The sequence below is a fragment of the Balaenoptera borealis genome (assembly GCF_965194805.1).
Source record: "Balaenoptera borealis genome assembly, chromosome: 5".
NCBI classification, from domain to species: domain Eukaryota; kingdom Metazoa; phylum Chordata; class Mammalia; order Artiodactyla; family Balaenopteridae; genus Balaenoptera; species Balaenoptera borealis.
Window position 1 is genome coordinate 49,720,977 of NC_138862.1, and position 21,758 is coordinate 49,742,734.

Genomic DNA, 21,758 nt, shown 5'->3' on the forward strand with positions numbered 1-21,758 from the left:
TGGAGCTTGCTTGAACCCTCAGGCCCTGTTCATGCTCAATCTCAGATATTCCACTTGCATCTCATGATGGCCTGCTGCTGGGCCCTCAGGCCTTATTATGATTTTGTGGGTCTGACAGCTTATGATCGGCAGTTCTGGCCAGTGGTGCTCTTGATGTTCCAGGAACAAGCTCTCCATCTCTACCATAGTTCAGTAGAACAGCAGAATTTGTTGTTTGTAAGATGTACAATTCTCCACTGCAGGGGGTAGGGCCTTGCTCTCTCGCTAGTGCTGTCACAAAGTTCACACAACTTTTCCCATGCCTTACACCTCCAGTGCAATAGTGACTACTGGTCATATGATTCAAGAAGCAGGGCCCCTTGCACCACAGCCTGGGCCTGCTTGCTTTCTCTTTCCTGCTTTGGACTCCATAGAAAATGGGTAATGTCCCAGGTATGGAATGTTCTTTCAGAACTCAAAGAAGCTGGTTTTGTGTTGTACTTCTTGATGAGAGATACAAAGTCAAATAATCGATCCTTTACTTCGGAGGAAATGTCCAGCATGCTCTAGACTACTAAGCCCCTAAAAATTTAATTGATATGACAGCTCCCTGAATATTTGTAGAATTTATCTCCCACTTTCTTATGTTCTGAGGGATGCCCAGGTGGCCCAGGCAAATGTACTTGGTTAAAAACTACTGTTATCTATTCTAAGTGAATGTGAACTCTTTCTGAATTTTTTGGATAAGATTGGACAAAAATGCATTTGCCAGAGCAATTGTCCCAACAACATTTATGGCATATTCCTTAATTTTACTACTTATTATAGTGCAACTTCATATATGCATGAGTCTGATTGGGAATTGCTACTTTGGTCCACTGATCTATTTGCCTATATTGGTGCCAGGGCCACACTTCTTTGGGTTTTGTAACATTATATTATGCTTTGATACGTTGTAAGGCATGCTTTTCCACACCATTTATATATCTTAAAGTTTTTAAAAGTTATTTTTGCAAATTTACTCTTCCATAAACACTTTGAGGTTAGTTTGTGAAGTTTCATAAAAGAAAGCCATAATGGAACTTCTGTTGGGATTAAACTAGATTTATAGATTTTGCTGTTGAATAAATGATTTGAGAGAATATGAATGCATAAAAGTGAAAAGGGTTAGAGGAAGTTTGAGTCATAGACACACATAATTTTTGACAGAAATAGGCAAAACCCCTTCTTGAAATAAATGTCCTAAAACTCAGTAGTCAGATTTTTTTTTTTTTTTTCTGATGGGAATGTTTTTCATGAGCTACAGACTACATTTCCAGAATATTGAGGGACTCTCTTAATGCACTGTTTCTGTTTTTTTTCTTTTTGTTTTCATTCTATAATTGATTGAAACAGTTCATGTAGGAGATCCAGGAACAAAATGTATAGTGGACATTGTGATGAGTTGCTCAAATTCCCCCACTTTGGGAGTGAATTCTTATCAGCTTGTCAGCTGGAAGTGCTGGCAGCAAACACTCCTCAGATGTCAGCCCACTCTGAGGTAAATGCCTCATCTGAAGGGTCACTTCTCCCCCAAGCATGCTGCCTTCCCGGGGCAGCCCATAATTGAGTGTAAAGGCCTGTACTGTAAACACCCTCTCACCCCAATGTGGGACAATCCTAGCGTCAGAATTTCCCATGGTTGGCTGAGGCTTTCGTTGAGACTTTATTGTAGTATAACAATCATACAGAAGATGCACAAAAGGAGTATATAGACGGGATTAATAGATACACACTATTATATATAAAATAGAATAACAACAAGAACCTACTGTATAGCACAGGGAACTATATTCAGTATCTTGTAATAATCTATAGTGGAAAAGAATCTGAAAAAGAATTTATATATATATATATATATATACACACATACATACACATATACATAACTGAATCACTTTGCTGTGCACCTGAAACATTATAAATCAACTATACTTCAATAAAAAAATATATATAGATGAATGTTATCACAAAGTAAACACATCCTGGTAGCTTTACCAGTAACCATAAGCCCTCCTCATGTCCCCTTTCCAGCAAATATTCCTTAGTCCTCCCCAAAGTCAACCACTACACTGACTTCTAACATCAAAGCTTAGTTTGAAGTATGACTTTCATATCATGAAATTCGCTGATATTAAGCATACAGTTCAATAGAATTTGACAAACGCATTTACCTATGTAACCCACAACCCTGTCAAGATAGAGAGTATTTTCATTACCCCGGGAAAATGCCTTATGTCCCTTCTCAGTCCACCCTTACTCCCAGAAGCGACTACTGTTCTGCTTTCTATCACCATAGATTAGGTTTGCCTGTTGTAGAAATTCATATAAACAGAAGCATATACTATGTGTTTTTTTGGTGTGTGTGTGTCTAGCTTCTTTTCATTTATCATAGCGTTTTTGGGATTCTTTCTTGTTGTTGTGTGTATTAGTAGTTTATTCCTTCTTGTGACTGAGTAGCATGCTGTTGTATGAATATATCATATTTTGTTTATATACTTTCCTGTTGGACATCTGAACTGTTTTCAGTTTTTGGCTATAATTAATAAAACTGCTCTAAACAGTCTTGTACAAGTGTTTTTGTGGACCTAGTTTTCATATCTCTTGGATAAATACCTAGGAATGAAACTGCTGAGTCATAGGGTGAATGTATGTTTAACATTTTGAGAAACTGCCAGTTTTCTGTGTTACACATACACCTGTAATATATGAGAGTTCTGGTTGCTCTATGTCCTTGATAATATTTGGTATTGTGAGTCTTTTTCATTTTATCCATTCTAGTGGGTATATAGTGGTAATCATTGGGGTTTTAATTTGCATTTCCCTGATGACTAATGAAGTTAAACACTTTTTCATATGCTTATTGCCATGCCTATATCTTCTTTTGTGAACTGTCTTTTTAAAAATTGAAATATAGTTGATTTACAATGTTTCAGGTATACAGGAAAGTGATACAGTTATACACACACACACATAATACACACACACACACACACACACACATATATATATATATATATATATATACATATATATATTCTTTTTCAGATTCTTTTCCATTATAGGTTATTACAAGGTATTGAATATAGTTCCCTGTGCTATACAGTAGATCCTTGTTGGTTATCTATTTTATTTATAGTAGTGAGTATCTGTTAATCCCTAGTTCCTAATTTATCCCTTCCTTCCCTTTCCTTTTTGCTAACCATAAATTTGTTTTCTATGTCTGTGAACCTATTTCTGTTTTGTAAATAAGTTCATTTGTATCATTTTTTTAGATTCTACATATAAGTGATATCATATGATATTTGTCTTTCTCTGTCTGACTTACTTCACTTAGTATGAAGATCTCTAGGTCCAACCATGTTGCTGCAAAATGACATTATTTCATCCTATTTTATGGCTGAGTAGTATTCCATTGTATATATATATATATATATATATATATATGTATATATATATCTCACATCTTCTTTATCCATTCATTTGTCGATGGACACTTAGGTTGCTTCCATGTCTTGGCTATTGTAAATAGTACTGTTATGACATTGGTGTGCATGTATCTTTTCAAATTAGAGTTTTACTCTTTCCTGGATATATGCCCAGGAGTGGGATTGCTGGATCATACGGCAGCTCTGTTTTTAGTTTTTAAAGGAATCTCCATACTGTTTTTAATAGTGGTAACATCAATTTACATTCTCACCAACAGTATACAAGGGTACCCTTTTCTCCACACCCTCTTCTACATTTGTTATTTGTAGACTCTTTGATGATGGCCATTCTGACCACTGTGAGGTGATTCCTCATTGTAGTTCTGATTTGCATTTCTCTAATAATTAGTGATGCTGAGCATATTTTCATGTGCTTTTTGGCCATCTGTATGTCTTCTTTGGAGAACTGTCTATTTAGATCTTCTGCCCATTTTTTGATTGGGTTTTTTTTTTTGATATTGAGCTGTATAAGCTGCTTGTATATTTTGGAAATTAATCCCTTGTGAGTCACATCATTTGCAAATATTTTCTTCCATTCTGTAGGCTGTTTTTTTGTTTTGTTTATAGCTTCCTTTGCTGTACAAAAGCTTTTAAGTTTAGTTAGGTCCCATTTGTTTATTTTTGCTTTTATTTCCTTTGCTTTAGGAGATAGATCCAAAAAAATACTACTACAATTTATGCCATAGAGTGTTCTGCCTATGTTTTCCTCTAGGAGTTTTATGGTTTCCGGTCTTACATTTAGGTCTTTAATCCATATTGAGCTTACTTTTGTATATGGTGTTAGAGAATGTTCTAATTTCATGTTTTTACATGTAGCTGCCTGATTTTCCCAGAACCATTTATTGAAGAGACTGTCTTTTCTCCATTGTATATTCTTGCCTCCTTTGTTGTAGATTACTTGACTGTAAGTGGGTTTATTTCTGGGCTCCGTATTCTGTTCCATTGATCTATATGTCTGTTTTTGTGCCAGATGATTACTGTATTTTTAAAGTGAGTCTTATGTAGAGTAAGTCCTCCAATACTGACTTTTTTTCAAGATTATTTTAGATATTCTAAGTCCTTTGCATATCTATGTAAGTTTTCGTGTCATACTGTCAATTCCTACAAAGAAGTATGCCAGAATTTTTATTGGAATTGCACTGAATCAATAGATCAATTTGAAGAGAACTGATATTTTAACAACATTGAGTCTTCTAATATGTGAACATGGTATGGTATATCCTTCCATCTCTTTAGGACTGATCTTCTTTAATTTCTCTTGGCAATATTTTGAAGTTTTTATGGGTGGCAGTCTCCCATAGCTTTTGTTAAATTTCTCTTAGTACTTTGTGATTGAAAAAATTATTTTCCAGTTGTTCATTGCTAGTATATATAAAAATACAACTGAGGCTTTGGATCAACTCTGCAACTGTTACCAGAAAACTGGTTTATCTCTTGGAGGGTGTCAAGCCAAAAAACACAACGAAGCCAAAGATAGGAAGAAAGTGATGCCAGTGCCTCTGTGCACTGGTGCTGAATTGAATCTCGGAGACAGAGTTTTGGGTGAAGTAGAAAAGAATAGCTTTATTGTTTTGCCAGGCAAAGGCGGAAACAGCGGACTCATGCCCTCAAAACTGTGTGTCCCAACCCAGGGGGATTTGGTGAGGAATTTTATAGCAATGGTTCAAGGGCGGGGTTGCCAATAAGGATCAGGGTGTGTGCAGGGCCTGCACTCCTTTTATGTGTCCTTAGGTGGTTTCCTGATGAGCTTCTGTGGTTCTCAAGGTTATCAAACTGTGACGTTCTCTCTGGAATGAAGAATGTTCATCAAGTAGTTAACATTGTCCATTTTTGGGGGGGTTTAGTTCTGCAGAAGACCTCAAAGATATTGTTATGTGTATCCCTTGAAGTGGAACCAGGACACTGCCTCAAGGCTGCACTATTGTTTTTTGACTGCTCCTGCCTTGTCTCTGCATCCCCACCCTTCCCTGATTAGCAAATGTTTGAACCTGCCCTTTGGAACTCAGGGAAGGTCATGGAGGGTGAAGCTTATTCCCTACAAACAACAATCAGGGGACACAGAAAGGCTTCCACGTCCAGGAGCCCCACAGGGTCCTACTCGGTTTCAAAGGGAGGATTTATTACTACTTGTAGCAAGTAAGGAGAACACTGGGGATCTTTCCCAAAGCAGTGTCTCCCTGAACAGCAAAACTGGGGAAGTTTTAAGCTAAGGGAACATGCATATTCATGAAGGGGCTTGGGTGGTTGACAGAGTCCAAGCTTTAGTTGATTCAAGTCAGGAGGCTCAGAAAAGGTCAACATCATCATTATTATTTTTTAAAAAATCTGTATTCTTGAGGGAAGTTGGTCTGTAATTTTATCTCCTTAAATAGTGCTTGTTTTATTTTATTAGAATTATGCTGTCTTCATGTGATGACTTGGAAACTGTTCCTTCCCTCCTCTAGTTTTTGGAAGAATTTTTGTAGAATTGGCATTATCTCCTTATTAAATGGTTGATAGAATTTACCATCAAAGCTATTGGGCCCTAGCAGTTTTTAAATTTAAAATTTGATATTAAAAAAAATCCCAGATATAAGGCTGTTCAGATTTTCTATTTGTTTTGTCATTTGTTTAAAAGTATTTTACTTTTTAAAAAATTTCTCTTTTATTTTTTGGCCATACTGCATGGTGTGTGGGATCTTAATTCCCCAACCAGGGTTCAAACACATGCCCCCTATAGTGGAAGGGCAGAGTCCTAACCACTGGACTACCAATGAATTCCCTTGTCTTGTCAGTTTTGATAAGTTATGTCGTTGTGTCCTTCCAGCCTATTAATGGTGATGTTCTTGGCTGGGAGTGCCTGAGGCACTCACCCAGCCCTACAGAACCCTCCCCTCACCCTCACCAGTATTGTGGCTGGGCCAATGCTGTGGCTGGGCTGGCCCTTATCGTTCTTATTATGACTGCAGGATGCACTTCAGCAAGAAATGATCAGGGAACTTTTAAGAATAAGATTTATTACTCACAGATCCTGGCGGGTACACAACATGCCTGAGGGCCACACAGCAAGGTCTTGGAGAAAAAGAAAGAGAGAGGAAGCCTGGAGCTCTGCCTCTGTTAGGGTCTGAGAGTAAGGTGTCTAGGGCTTTGTGAGTTCACTCTTTATTGGTGAATTTAAAGCATAAGAGTGGGAATTAGGGAACTGCAGGAGTCACTAAAGTGGTCAGTTATCTAGGCTACCTAGGGCTTTATAAAAGGGGAACTTCATCAGTAGGAGTAGCCTAGTTCCTTATCTACTTGTTTTGCTCTGTCATACAGCTGGCAATATGTTTATTTGAGATGGATATCTTTGAAATGGATGCCTCAGCAATCAAAACTTAACGTCAGGCACTTAACATTACAATTAAAAACTTAATGTCAGGCATGTACACTACACATGTTTTTCAAGAAATGTGTGTATTTCATGTAAGTTGTTATACATATTGGCAAAATGTTGTTCAAAATAACACCTTGTTGGACTTCCCTGGTGGCGCAGTGGTTGAGAATCCGCCTGCCAATGCAGGGGACACGGGTTCGAGCCCTGGTCTGGGAAGATCCCACATGCCGTGGAGCAACTAATCCCGTGTGCCACAACTGCTGAGCCTGCGCACCTAGAGCCTGTACTCCACAGCAAGAGAAGCCACCGCAATGAGAAGCCTGTGCACCGCAATGAAGAGTATCACCCACTCGCCACAACTAGAGAAAGCCTGTGCACGGCAACGAAGACCCAATGCAGCCAAAAATAACTATAAATAAATAAATAAATTTATTTTAAAAAACCCAACTTGTTATTTTTAATATCTATAGGATCTGTAGTAATGAACCTTCTTTCTTTTCTAATGTTTGAAGATTTTATCTTCTTTCTTTTTCTTAACTTCTCTTGCTAGAGATTTATCAATTTTATTAATCTTTAAAGAAACTCTTGACCTTGTTAATTTTTTCTATTGTTCTGCATTTTCTGCTTTGTTTTCTGTTCTTATTTTTACTTCTTTTCTTCTAGATACTTTTATTTATTTATTTATTTATTTATTTATTTATTTATTTATTTTTGGCTGTGTTGGGTCTTCATTTCTGCGCGAGGGCTTTCTCCAGCTGTGGCGAGCAGGGGCCACTCTTCATTGCGGTGCGCGGGCCTCTCACTGTCGCAGCCTCTCTTGTTGCGGAGCGCAGGCTCCAGATGCGCAGGCTCAGTAGTTGTGGCTCATGGGCTTAGTTGCTCCGTGGCATGTGGGATCTTCCCAGACCAGGGCTCAAACCCGTGTCCCCCGCACTGGCAGGCAGACTCTCAACCACTGCGCCACCAGGGAAGCCCTCTTCTAGATACTTTGAATTTTATTTTCTCTTTCTTTTTCTTTAAACTAGCTTCTTAAGGTGGAAACAGATTTTTAAAAAAAATTTTTAAATTTTATTTTATTTATTTTTTATACAGCAGGTTCGTATTAGTTATCTATTTTATACATATTAGTGTATATATGTCAATCCAAATCTCCCAATTCACCCCCCCCACCACCACCCCTCACGTTCCCCCCTTGGTGTCCATACGTTTGTTTTCTACCTCTATGTCTCTATTTCTGCCTTGCAAACCGGTTCTTCTGTACCATTTTTCTAGATTCCACATATATGCGTTAATATACGATATTTGTTTTTCTCTTTCTGACTTGCTTCACTCTGTATGACAGACTCTAGGTCCATCCACATCTCTATAAATGACCCAATTTCGTTTCTTTTTTTGACTAATACTCCATTGTATATATGTACCACATCTTCTTTATCCATTCGTCTGTTGATGGGCATTTAGGTTGCTTCCATGACCTGGCTATTGTAAATGGTGCTGCAATGAACATTGGAGTGCATGTATCTTTTTGAATTATGGTTTTCTCTGGGTATATCCCCTGTAGTGGGATTGCTGGGTTATATGGTAATTCCATTTTTAGTTTCTTAAGGAACCTCCATACTGTTCTCCATAGTGGCTGTATCAATTTACATTCCCACCAACAGTGCAAGAGGGTTCCCTTTTCTCCATACCCTCTCCAGCATTTGTTGTTTGTAGATTTTCTGATGATGGCCATTCTAACTGGTGTGAGGTAATATCTCATTGTAGTTTTGATTTGCATTTCTCTAATAATTAGTGATGTTGAACAGCTTTTCATGTGCTTCTTGGCCATCTGTATGTCTTCTTTGGCGAGATGTCTATTTAGGTCTTCTGCCCATTTTTTGATTGGATTGTTTGGTTTTTTAATATTGAGCTGCATGAGTTGTTTATATATTTTGGAGATTAATCCTTTGTCCATTGCTTCATTTGCACATATTTTCTCCCATTCTGAGGGTTGTCTTTTCGTTTTGTTTATAGTTTCCTTTGTTGTGCAAAAGCTTTTAAGTTTCATTAGGTCCCATTTGTTTATTTTTGTTTTTATTTCCATTACATTAGGAGGTCCGTCAAAAAAGATCTTGCTGTGATTAATGTCAAAGAGTGTTCTTCCTATGTTTTCCTCAAAGAGTTTTATAGTGTCCAGTCTTACATTTAGGTTTTTAATCCATTTTGAGTTTATTTTTGTGTATGGTGTTAGGGAGTGTTCTAATTTCATTCTTCTACATGTAGCTGTGCAGTTTTCCCAGTACCACTTAATGAAGAGACTGTCTTTTCTCCATTGTAAATCCTTGCCTCCTTTGTCATAGATTAATTGACCATAGGTGTGTTGGCTTATCTCTGGGCTTTGTATCTTGTTCCATTAATCTATATTTCTGTTACTGTGCCAGTACCATATTGTCTTGATTACTGTGGCTTTGTGGTATAGTCAGAAGTCAGGGAGTCTGATTCCTCCAGCTCTGTTTTTTTTTCCTCAAGACTGCTTTGGCTATTCGGGGTTTTTTGTGTCTCCACACAAATTGTAAGATTTTTTGTCCTACTTCTGTAAAAAATGCCACTGGTAATTTGATAGGGATTTCATTGAATCTGTAGATTGCTTTGGGTAGTATAGTCATTTTCACAATATTGATTCTTCCAACCCAAGAACATGGTATATCTCTCCATCTGTTTGTGTCATCTTTGATTTCTTTCATCAGTCTCTTATAGTTTTTTGAGTACAGGTCTTTTACCTCCTTAGGTAGGTTTATTCCTAGGTATTTTAGTCTTTTTTGTTGCGATGGTGAATGGGATTGTTTCCTTAATTTCTCTTTCTGATTTTTCATTGTAAGTGTATAGGAATGCAAGAAATTTCTGTGCATTAATTTTGTATCTTGCAACTCTACCAAATTCATTGATTACCTCTAGTAGTTTTCTGGTAGCATCTTTAGGATTCCCTATGTATAGTATCATGTCATATGCAAACAGTGACAGTTTTACTTCCTCTTTTCCAATTTGGATTCCTTTTATTTCTTTTTCTTCTCTGATTGCCATGGCTAAGACTTCCAAAACTATGTTGAATAATAGTGGTGAGAGTGGACATCCTTGTCTCGTTCCTGATCTTAGAGGAAATGCTTTCAGTTTTTCACCATTGAGAATGATGTTTGCTGTGGGTTTGTCGTATATGGCCTTTATTATTTTGAGGTAGGTTCCCTCTATGCCCACTTTCTGGAGAGTGTTTATCATAAATGGGTGTTGAATTTTGTCAAAAGCTTTTTCTCCGTCTATTGAGATAATCATATGGTTTTTATTTTTTAATTTGTTAATATGGTGTATCACACTGATTGATTTGCGTATATTGAAGAATCCTTTCATCCTTGGGTTAAATCCCACTTGATCATGGTGTATGATCCTTTTAATGTGCTGTTGGATTCTGTTTGCTAGTAGTTTGTTGAGGATTTTTGCATCTATGTTCATCAGTGATATGGGTCTGTAATTTTCTTTTTTTGTAGTATCTCTCTCTGGTTTTGGTATCAGGGTGATGGTGGCCTCATTGAATGAGTTTGGGAGTGTTCCTCCTTCTGCAATTTTTTGGAAGAGTTTGAGAAGGATGGGGGTTAGCTCTTCTCTAAATGTCTGATAGAATTCACCCGTGAAGCCACCTGGTCTTGGACTTTAGTTTGTTGTAAGATTTTTAATCACAGTTTCAATTTCATTCCTTGTGATTGATCTGTTCATATTTTCTATTTCTTCCTGGTTCAGTCTGGAAGGTTATACCTTTCTAAGAATTTGTCCATTTCTTCCAGGTTGTCCATTTTACTGGCATAGAGTTGCTTATAGTAATCTCTTATGATGCTTTGTATTTCTGCAATGTCCATTGTAACGTCTCCTTTTTCATTTCTAATTTTATTTATTTGAGTCCTCTCCTTCTTTTTCTTGATGAGTCTGGCTAAAGGTTTATCAACTTTGTTTATCTTCTCAAAGAACCAGTTTTTAGTTTTATTGATCTTTGCTATTATTTTCTTTGTTTCTATTTCATTTATTTCTCCTCTGATCTTTATGATTTCTTTCCTTCTACTAACTTTGGGTTTTGTTTGTTCTTCTTTCTCTAGTTCCTTTAGGTGTAAGGTTAGATTGCTTATTTGAGGTTTTTCTTGTTTCTTGAGGTAGGAATTTATTGCCATAACCTTCCCTCTTAGAACTGCTTTTGCTGCATCCCATAGGTTTTGGATTGTCATCTTTTCATTGTAATTTGTCTGTAGGTATTTTCTGATTTCCTCTTTGATTTCTTCAGTGATCTCTTGGTTATTTAGTAATGTATTGTTTATCCTCCATGTGTTTGTGTTTTCCTTTTATTCCCCTGTAATTGATTTCTAATCTCATAGCCTTGTAGTCAGAAAAGATGCTTGATATGATTTCAATTTTCTTAAATTTACCAAGGCTTGATTTCTGACCTAAGATGTGATCTATCCTGGAGAATGTTCCATATGCACTTGAGTAGAAAGTGTATTCTGTTGTTTTTGGATGGAATGTCGTATAAATATCAATTAAATCTATGGTCTATTGTGTCATTTAAAGCTTGTGTTTCTTTACTTTTCTGTCTGGATGATTTGTCCATTGGTGTAAATGAGGTGTTAATGTCCCCCACTATTATTATGTTACTGTTTATTTCCTCGTTTATAGCTGTTAGCAGTTGCCTTATGTATTGAGGTGCTCCTATGTTGGGTGTATATATATTTATAATTGTTATATCTTCTTCTTGGATTGATCCCTGGATCATTATGTAGTGTCCTTCCTTGTCTCTTGTAACATTCTTTATTTTAAAGTCTATTTTATCTGATATGAGTATAGCTACTCCAGCTTTCTTTTGATTTCCATTTGCATGGACTATCTTTTTCCATCCCCTCACTTTCAGTCTGTATGTGTCCTTAGGTGCGAAGTGGGTCTCTTGTAGACAGCATATATATGGGTCTTGTTTTTGTATCCATTCAGCAAGCCTATGTCTTTTGGTTGGAGCATTTAATCTATTCACATTTAAGGTAATTATCAGTATATATATTCCTATGACCATTTTCTTAATTGTTGTGGGTTTGTTTGTGTTGGTCCTTTTCTTCTCTTGTGTTTCCCACTTAGAGAAGTTCCTTTAGCATTTGTTGTAGAGCTGGTTTAGTGGTGCTGAATTCTCTTAGCTTTTGCTTGTCTGTAAAGCTTTTGATTTCTCTGTCGAATCTGAATGAGATCCTAGCCGGCTAGAGTAATCTTGGTTGTAGGTTCTTCACTTTCATCACTTTAAATATACCACGCCACTCACTTCTGGCTTGTAGAGTTTCTGCTGAGAATTCAGCTGTTAACCTTATGGGAGTTCCCTTGTATGTTATGTGTCATTTTTCCCTTGTTGCATTCAATAATTTTTCTTTGTCTTTAATTTTTGTTAATTTGATTACTGTATGTCTCGGCATGCTTCTCCTTGGGTTTATCCTTCCTGGGACTCACTGCACTTCCTGGACTTGGGTGGCTATTTCCTTTCCCATGTTAGGGAGGTTTTCGCCTATAATCAATATTCAATTGATTCAGATATTTTCAAATATTCAAACATTTTCTCGGGTCCTTTCTCTCTGTCTTCTCCTTCTGGGACCCTTATAATGCGAATGTTGTTGCACTTAATGTTGTCCCGGAGGTCTCTTAGGCTGTCTTCATCTCTTTTCATTCTTTTTTCTTTATTCTGTTCCATGGCAGTGAATTCCACCATTCTGTCTTCCAGGTCACTTATCTGTTCTTCTGCCTCAGTTATTCTGCTATTATTTCCTTCTAGTGTGTTTTTCATTTCAGTTATTGTGTAGTTCATCTCTGTTTGTTCTTTAATTCTTCTAGCTCTTTGTTAAACATTTCTTGCATCTCCTTGATCTTTGCTTCCATTCTTTTTCCAAGGTCCTGGATCATCTTCACTATCATTATTCTGAATTCTTTTTCTGGAAGGTTGCCTATCTTCACTTCTTTTAGTTGTTTTTCTGGGGTTTTATCTTGTTCCTTCATCTGGTTCATAGTCCTCTGACTTTTCATTTTGTCTATCTTTCTGTGAATGTGGTTTTCATTCCACAGGCTGCAGAATTGTAGTTCTTCTTGCTTCTGCTGTCTGCCCTCTGGTGGATGAGGCTATCTAAGAGGCTTGTTCAAGCTTCCTGATGGGAGGGACTGGTGATGGGTAGAGCTGGGTGTTGCTCTGGTGGGCAGAGCTCAGTAAAACTTTAATCCGCTTGTTTGCTGAAGGGTGGGGCTGGGTTCTCTCCCTGTTGGTTGTTTGACCTGAGGTGATCCAGCACTGAAGCCTGCCTGGCTCTTTGGTGGGGCTGATGGCAGACTCTGGGAGGGCTTATGCCAAGGAGTACTTCCCTGAACTTCTGCTGCCAGTGTCCTTGTTCCCGTGGTGAGCCACAGCCACCCCCTGCCTCTGCAGGAGACCCTCCAACACTAGCAGGGAGGTCTGGTTCAGTCTCCTATGGAGTTACTGTTTCTTCCCCCAGGTCCTGATGCGCACACTACTTTGTGTGTGCCCTCCAAGAGTGGACTCTCTGTTTCCCCCAGTCCTGTTGAAGTCCTGCAATCAAATCCCGCTAACCTTCAAAGTCTGATTCTCTAGGAATTCCTACTCCTGTTGCCGGACCCCCAGGTTGGGAAACCTGAATTGGGGCTCAGAACTTTCACTCCTGTGGGTGTACTTCTGTGGTATAAGTGTTCTCCAGTTTGTGAGTCACCCACCCAGTGGTTGTGGGATTTGATATTATTGTGATTGCACCCCTCCTTCCATCTCATTGCAACTTCTCCTTTGTCTTTGGATGTGGGGTATCATTTTTGGTGAGTTCCAGCGTCTTCTTGTCGATGATTGTTCAGCAGTTAGTTGTGATTCCAGTGCTCTCACAAGAGGGAGTGAGCACACATCCTTCTACTCCGCCATCTTGAACAAATCTCTGAAACATAGATTTTTATACCTTTCTTCTTTTTAAATAGGAACTGAAAATACTAGCAAACAGAATGCAACAGCACATTAAAAGGACCATACAGCATGATCAAGGGGTTTATCCCAGCAATGCAAGGATTCTTCAATATATGGAAATCAATCAATGTGATACACCATATTAACAAATTGAAGGAGAAAAACCATATGATTATCTCAATAAATGCAGAAAAAGCTTCTGACAAAGATCAACACCCATTTATGATAAAAACCCTCCAGAAAGTAGGCATAGAGGGAACTTACCTCCACATAAAAGAGGCCATATATGACAAACCCACAGCCAACATCGTTCTCAATGGTGAAAAACTGAAACCATTTCCTCTAGGATCAGGAACAAGACAAGGGTGTCTACTTTTCCCAGTATTACTCAACATAGTTTTGGAAGTTTTAGCCACAGCAATCAGAGAAGAAAAAGAAATAAAAGGAATCCAAGTTGGAAAAGAAGTAAAACTGTCACTGTTTGCAGATGACATGATAGTATACATAGAGAATCCTAAAGATGCTACCAGAAAACTACTAGAGCTAATCAATGAATTTGGTAAAGTATCAGGATACAAAATTAATGCACAGAAGTCTCTTGCATTCCTATACACTAACGACGAAAAATCTGAAAGAGAAATTAAGGAAACACTTCCATTTACCACTGCAGCAAAAACAATAAAATACCTAGGAATAAACCTACCTAAGGAGACAAAAGACCTGTGTTGAAGAAAACTATAAGACACTGATGAAAGAAATTAAAGATGATACAAACAGATGGAGAGATATATCATGTTCTTGGATTGGAAAAATCAACATTGTGAAAATCATTATACTCCCCAAAGCGATCTACAGATTCAATGCAATCCCTATCAAACCACAAATGGCATTTTTCGCAGAACTAGAACAAAAAATTTCACAATTTGTATGGAAACACAAAAGACCCTGAACAGCCAAAGCAATCTTGAGAAAGAAAAATGGAGCTGGAGGAATCAAGCTCCCGGACTTCAGAGTATACTACAAAGTACAGTAATCAAGACAGTATGGTACTGGCACAGAAACAGAACTATAGATCAATGGAACAGGATAGACAGCCCAGAGATAAACCCACACACATATGGTCACCTTAATTTTGATAAAGGAGGCAAGAATATACAATGGAGAAAGGACAGCCTCTTCAATAAGTGGTGCTTGGAAAACTGGACAGCTACATGTAAAAGAATGAAATTAGAACACTCCCTAACACCATACACAAAAATAAACTCAAAATGGAGTAAAGACCTAAGTGTAAGGCCAGACACTATAAAACTCTTAGAGGAAAACATAAGCAGAACACTCTATGACATAAATCACAGCAAGATCCTTTTTGACCCACCTCCTAGAGAAATGGAAATAAAAACAAATATAAACAAATGGGACCTAATGAAACTTAAAAGCTTTTGCACAGCAAAGGAAACCATAAACAAGACGAAGAGACAACCCTCAGAATGGGAGAAAATATTTGCAAATGAAGCAACTGACAAAGGATTAATCTCCAAAATTTACAAGCTGTTCATTCAGCTCAGTATCAAAAAAAACAAACAACCCAATCCAAAAATGGGCCAAAGACCTAAATAGACATTTCTCCAAAGAAGATATACAGATTGCCAACAAGCACATGAAAGGATGCTCAACATCACTAATCATTAGAGAAATGCAAATCAAAACTACAAAGAGCTGCTCCTCGCCCCTTGCCCTCCCTGGGCTGGGCCCCGGTCTTTCGCGGCTGGTTCCCGGCCGCCATGGGCTTGGAGATGGAGCCGTTGCTCCTGGCCTGGAGCTATTTTAGGCACAGGAAGTTCCAGCTCTGTGCAGATTTGTGCATGCAGATGCTGGAGAAGTCCCCTTATGACCAGATTGAGCACACTGAGGCACATGGTAAAGTAATTTGTACAAAGTTACAAAGCTGGCAGCCCGGATTTTAAAAGCACGAGCACTAAATGAAGGGGTGTACATAGAAGAAATTGACATAGATCAGGAAGGAATTGCAGGAATGATACTGAACAAAAATGCTCAAGTTCCACGTCCTGGAACATCTCTGAAACTCCCTGGAAGTAACCAGACAGGAGGGCCTAGTCCAGCTGTCAGGCCAATCACTCAAGCTGGAATACCCATCACAGGTTTCCTTAGACCCAGCGTACAAAGTGGAAGGCCAAGCACTATGGAACAGGCCATTAGAACACCCAGAACTGCCTACACAGCTTACCCTATCGCCAGCTCATCTGGAAGATTTTTTAGGCTGGTAATGGCTTCCATGCTTACAAGTCCTGATGGACCTTTTATAAATTTATCTAGACTGAATTTAAGAAAGTATGCCCAGAAACCTAAATTGGCAAAGGCTTTGTTTGAGTATATCTTTCATCATGAAAATGACGTTAAGACTGCTGTGGATTTGGCTGCCCTTTCCACAGAGCATTCTCAGTACAAGGACTGGTGGTGGAAAGTGCAGATTGGAGAATGTTACTACAGGTTAGGAATGTATCTTGAAGCAGAAAAACAATTTAAATCAGCCCTGAAGCAGCAGGAAATGGTAGATACATTTCTCTACTTGGCAAAAGTTTACATCTCATTGGATCAACCTGTGACTGCTTTAAATCTTTTCAAACAAGGCTTAGATAAGTTTCCTGGAGAAGAAACCCTACTTTGTGGAATTGCCAGGATCTATGAGGAAATGAACAATATTTCATCAACCACTGAATACCACAAAGAGGTTTTGAAACAGGACAACACTCAGGTGGAAGCCACTGCATGCATTGGAAGCAACCATTTTTATTCTGATCAACCAGAAGTAGCTCTCCGGTTTTACAGGCGATTCCTGCAGATGGGTGTTTATAACTCCCAGCTTTTCAACAACCTGGGGATCTGTTGCTTCTATGCCCAGCAGTATGATATGACTCTGACCTCATTTGAACGTGCCCTTTCCCTGGCTGAAAATGAAGAGGAGGTAGCTGAGGTCTGGCACATCTTGGGACATGTAGCTGTGGGAATAGGAGATACGAATCTGGCCCATCAGTGCTTCAGGCTGGGTCTGGTTAACAGCAATAAACATGCAGAGACCTACAACAACCTGGCCGTGCTGGAGATGTGGAAGGGCCATGTCAAACATGCAAGAGCACTGCACAGTTGCAAGCTGCTTCATCCTTAGCACCCCACATGTATGAGCCGCATTTTAATTTTGCAACAGTATCTGATAAGATGGGAGATCTACAGAGGAGCTACATTGCTGCTCAGAAGTCTGAAGCAGCATTTCCCGATCACCTGGGCACTTAACACTTAATTAAGCAGTTAAAGTGGCATTTGGCTATGCTCCGGTTTTTCCTCAGACTAAAGATATTCTTATGGAGGGACATTATGCAAGGGAAACAGTAGTGTATATATATGTGTAGTACAAACCTGTGCTTGATATTAGTGAAGGTGACATAAGGGAAATTAAACCAGAATATTTAAAACTTTATAATAATAACTTTATAAGATAATGTTATAAAAGAAAGTATTTAAGCATTTGTAAGCAGATTATGAAATCTACCACATTATATGGTAGATGTTTGTTTATAAAGTTTACAGAACATTTTCATGAATTTCCTCAAATTTTTATAAATTCACATTTTTAATGTCCTTTATCTGACCATTAGCTATCATGTAGCTTAAAAGGTCTGAAATCTGCCTTTAAAATTGCACGTTTATGACTAAAAGTGTATATACTTATCCTTGGTAGAGACTTTAGAGATAAAAAATTGTACTTAAAGCTATTTTTTATCAAGTGCTTTGTGAAACACTCTACTTTTTCTTATATATTATGCTTTAAAATAAATGTGTATAAAACAACAAAAAAAACCACACCAAACTACAATGAGGTATCACCTCATAACAGTCAGAATGGCCATCATCAAAAAATGTACAAACAGTAAATGCTGGAGAGGGTGTGGAGAAAAGGGAATCGTCTTGTGCTTTTGGTGGGAATGAAAATTCATACAGCCACTATGGAGAACAGTAGGGAGGTTCCTTAAAAAACTGAAAATAGAACTACCATACGACCCAGCAATCCCATTACTGGGCATATGCACTGAGAAGACAATAATTCAAAAAGAGTCATATACCAAAATGTTCATTGCAGCTCTATTTAAAATAGCCAGGACATGGAAGCAACCTAAGTGTCCATTGACAGATAAATGGATAAAGAAGATGTGGCACATATATACAGTGGACTATTACTCAGCCATAAAAAGAAATGAAATTGAGTTATTTGCAGTGAAGTGGCTGGACCTAGAGTCTGTCATACAGAATGAAGTAAGTCAGAAAGAGAAAAACAAATACCGTATGCTAACACATATATATGGAATCTTAAAAAAAAAAAAATGTTCTGAAGAACCTAGGAGCAAGACAGGAATAAAGATGCAGATGTAGAGAATGGACTTGAGGACACGGGGAGGGGGAAGGGTAAGTTGGGACAAAGTGAGAGAGTGGCATGGACTTATATACACTACCAAATGTAAAATAGAGAGCTAGTGGGAAGCAGCCACATAGCACAGGGAGATCAGCTCGGTGTTCTGTGACCACCTAGAGGGGTGGGATAGGGAGGGTGGGAGGGAGATGCAAGAGGGAGGGCATATGGGTATATATGTATATGTATGGCTGATTCATTTTGTTGTACAGCAGAAGCTAGCACAACATTGTAAAGCAATTATACTCCAATAAAGATGTTAAAAAAAAAAAGGAACAGAAAACAACACATTTTATTTTTTTAACATCTTTATTGGAGTAAAATTGCTTTACAATGGTGTGTTAGTTTCTGCTCTATAACAAAGTGAATCAGCTATACATATACGTATATCCCCATATCTCCTCCCTCTTACGTCTCCCTCCCACCCTCCCTGTCCCACCCCTCTAGGTGTTCACAGAACACCAAGCTGATCTCCCTGTGCAATGCGGCTGCCTCCCAGTAGCTATTTATTCTATATTTGGTAGTGTATATATGACCATGCCACTCTCTCACTTCGTCGCAGCTTACCCTTCCCCCTCCCCGTGTCCTCAAGTCCATTCTCCACGTCTGCGTCTTTATTCCTGTCCTGCCTCTAGGTTCTTCAGAGCCATTTTTATTTTTTATTTTTTTTTAGATTCCATATATATGTGTTAGCATAAGGTATCTGTTTTTCTCTTTCTGACTTACTTCACTCTGTATGACAGTCTCTAGGTCCATCCACCTCACTACAAATAACTCAAATTCGTTTCTTTTTATGGCTGAGTAATATTCCATTGTACATATGTGCCATATCTTCTTTATCCATTCATCTGTTGATAGACACTTAGGTTGCTTCCATGTCCTGGCTATCGTGAATGGAGCTGCAGTGAACATTGTGGTACATGACTCATTTTGAATTAGTGTTTTCTCAGGGTATATGCCCAGTAGGGGGATTGCTGGGTCATATGGTAGTTCTACTTTTAGTTTTTTAAGGAAACTCCATACTGTTCTCCATAGCAGCTGTGTTAATTTACATTCCCACCTACAGTGCAAGAGGGTTCCCTTTTCTCCACACCCTCTCCAGCATTTATTGTTTACAGATTTTTTGATGATGGCCATTCTGACTAGTGTGAGGTGATACCTCACTGTAGTTTTGATTTGCATTTCTCTAATGATTAGTGATGTTGAGCATCTTTTCATGTGTTTGTTGGTAATCTGTATCTCTTCTTTGGAGAAATGTCTATTTAGGTCTTCTGCCCATTTTTGGATTGGGTTGTTTGTTTTTTTGATATAGAGCTCCATGTACTGCTTGTAAATTTTGGAGATTAATCCTTTGTCAGGTGCTTCATTTGCAAATATTTTCTCCCATTCCAAAGGTTGTCTTTCTGTCTTGTTTATGGTTTCCTTTGCTGTGCAAAAGCTTTTAAGTTTCATTAGGTCTCATTTGTTTATTTTTGTTTTTATTTCCATTTCTCTAGGAGGTGGGTCAAAAAGGATCTTGATGTGATTTATGTCATAGAGTGTTCTGCCTATGTTTTCCTCTAAGGGTTTTATAGTGTCTGGCCTTACATTTAGGTCTTTAATCCATTTTGAGTTTATTTTTGTATATGGTGTTAGGGAATATTCTAATTTCATTCTTTTACATGTAGCTGTCCAGTTTTCCCAGCACCACTTATTGAAGAGGCTGTCTTTTCTCCATTGTATATTCTTCCCTCCTTTATCAAAGATCAGGTGACCATATGTGTGTGGGTTTATCTCTGGGCTTTTTATCCTGTTCCATTGATCTATATTTCTGCTTTTGTGCCAGTACCATACTTTCTTGATTACTGTAGCTTTGTAGTAGAGTCTGAAGTCCAGGGGCCTGATTCCTCCAGCTCCGTTTTTCTTTGTCAAGATTGCTTTGGCTATTTGGGGTCTTTTGTGTTTCCATACAAATTGTGAAATTTTTTGTTCTAGTTCTGTGAAAAATGTCATTGGTAGTTTCATAGGGATTTCAATGAATCTGTAGATTGCTTTGGGTAGTATAGTCATTTTCACAATGTTGATTCTTCCAATCCAAGAACATGGTATATGTCTCCATCTCTTTGTATCGTTTTTAATTTCTTTCATCAGTGTTTTATAGTTTTCTGCATACAGGTCTTTTGTCTCCTTAGGTAGGTTTATTCCTAGGTATTTTATTGTTTTTGTTGCAGTGGTAAATGGGATTGTTTCCTTAATTTCTCTTTCAGATTTTTCGTTGTTAGTGTATAGGAATGCAGGGGGTTTCTGTGCATTAATTTTGTATCCTGCAACTTTGCCAAATTCATTGATTAGCTCTAGTAGTTTTCTGGTAGCATATTTAGGACTCTTTATGCATAGTATCATGTCATCTGCAAACAGTGACAGCTTTACTTCTTTTCTTATTTGGATTCATTTTATTTTTTTTCTTGTCTGATTGCTGTGGCTAAAACTTCCTAAACTATGTTAAATAGTAGTGGTGAGAGCAGACAACCTTGTCTTGTCCTGGTCTTAGAGGAAATGGTTTCAGTTTTTCACCACTGAGAACGATGTTGGCTGTGGGTTTGTCATATATGGCCTGTATTATGTTGAGGTAATTTCCCTCTATGCCTACTTTCTGGAGGGTTTTTATCATACATGGTGTTGAATTTTGTTGAAAGCTTTTTCCACATCCATTGAGATGATCATATGGTTTTTCTGCTTCAATTTGTTAATATGGTTTATCACATTGATTGATTTGCATATATTGAGGAACCCTTGCATTCCTGGGATAAACTCCACTGGATCATGGTGTATGATCCTTTTAATGTGCTGTTGGATTCTGTTTGCTAGTATGTTGTTGAGGATTTTTGCATCTATGTCCATCAGTGATATTGGCATGTAGTTTTCTTTCTATGTGATATCTTTGTCTGGTTTTGGTATGAGAGTGATGGTGGCCTCATCGAATGAGTTTGGGAGTGTTCCTCCTTCTGCTATTTTGGAAGAGTTTGAGAAGGACAGGTGTTAGCTCTTCTCTAAATGTTTGATAGAATTCACCTGTGAAGCCATCTTGTCCTGTGCTTTTGTTTGTTGCAAGATTTTTAATCACAGTCTCAATTTCAGTGCTTGTGATTGGTCTGTTATATTTTCTATTTCTTCCTGGTTCTGTGTTGGAAGGTTGTGCTTTTTAAAGAATTTGTCCATTTCTTCCAGGTTGTCCATTTTATTGGCATAGAGTTGCTTGTAGTAATCTCTCATGATCTTTTGTATTTCTGCAGTTTCAGTTGTTACTTCTCCTTTTTCATTTCTAATTCTATTGACTTGAGTCATCTCCCTTTTTTTCTTGATGAGTCTGGCTAATGGTTTATCAATTTTGTTTATCTTCTCAAAGAACCAGCTTGTAGTTTTATCGATCTTTGCTATTGT

General features: G+C 38.0%; 1 pseudogene across 1 annotated transcript; it reads left to right on the top strand.

Moving 5' to 3' along the window:
* The first annotated feature begins 63 nt into the window (after nt 1-63).
* Nucleotides 64-17,731, top strand: LOC309628770 (tetratricopeptide repeat protein 8 pseudogene; annotated as a pseudogene). The gene has a single exon. The product of its transcript is annotated as a tetratricopeptide repeat protein 8 pseudogene (transcript).
* Nucleotides 17,732-21,758: the final 4,027 nt, after the last annotated feature.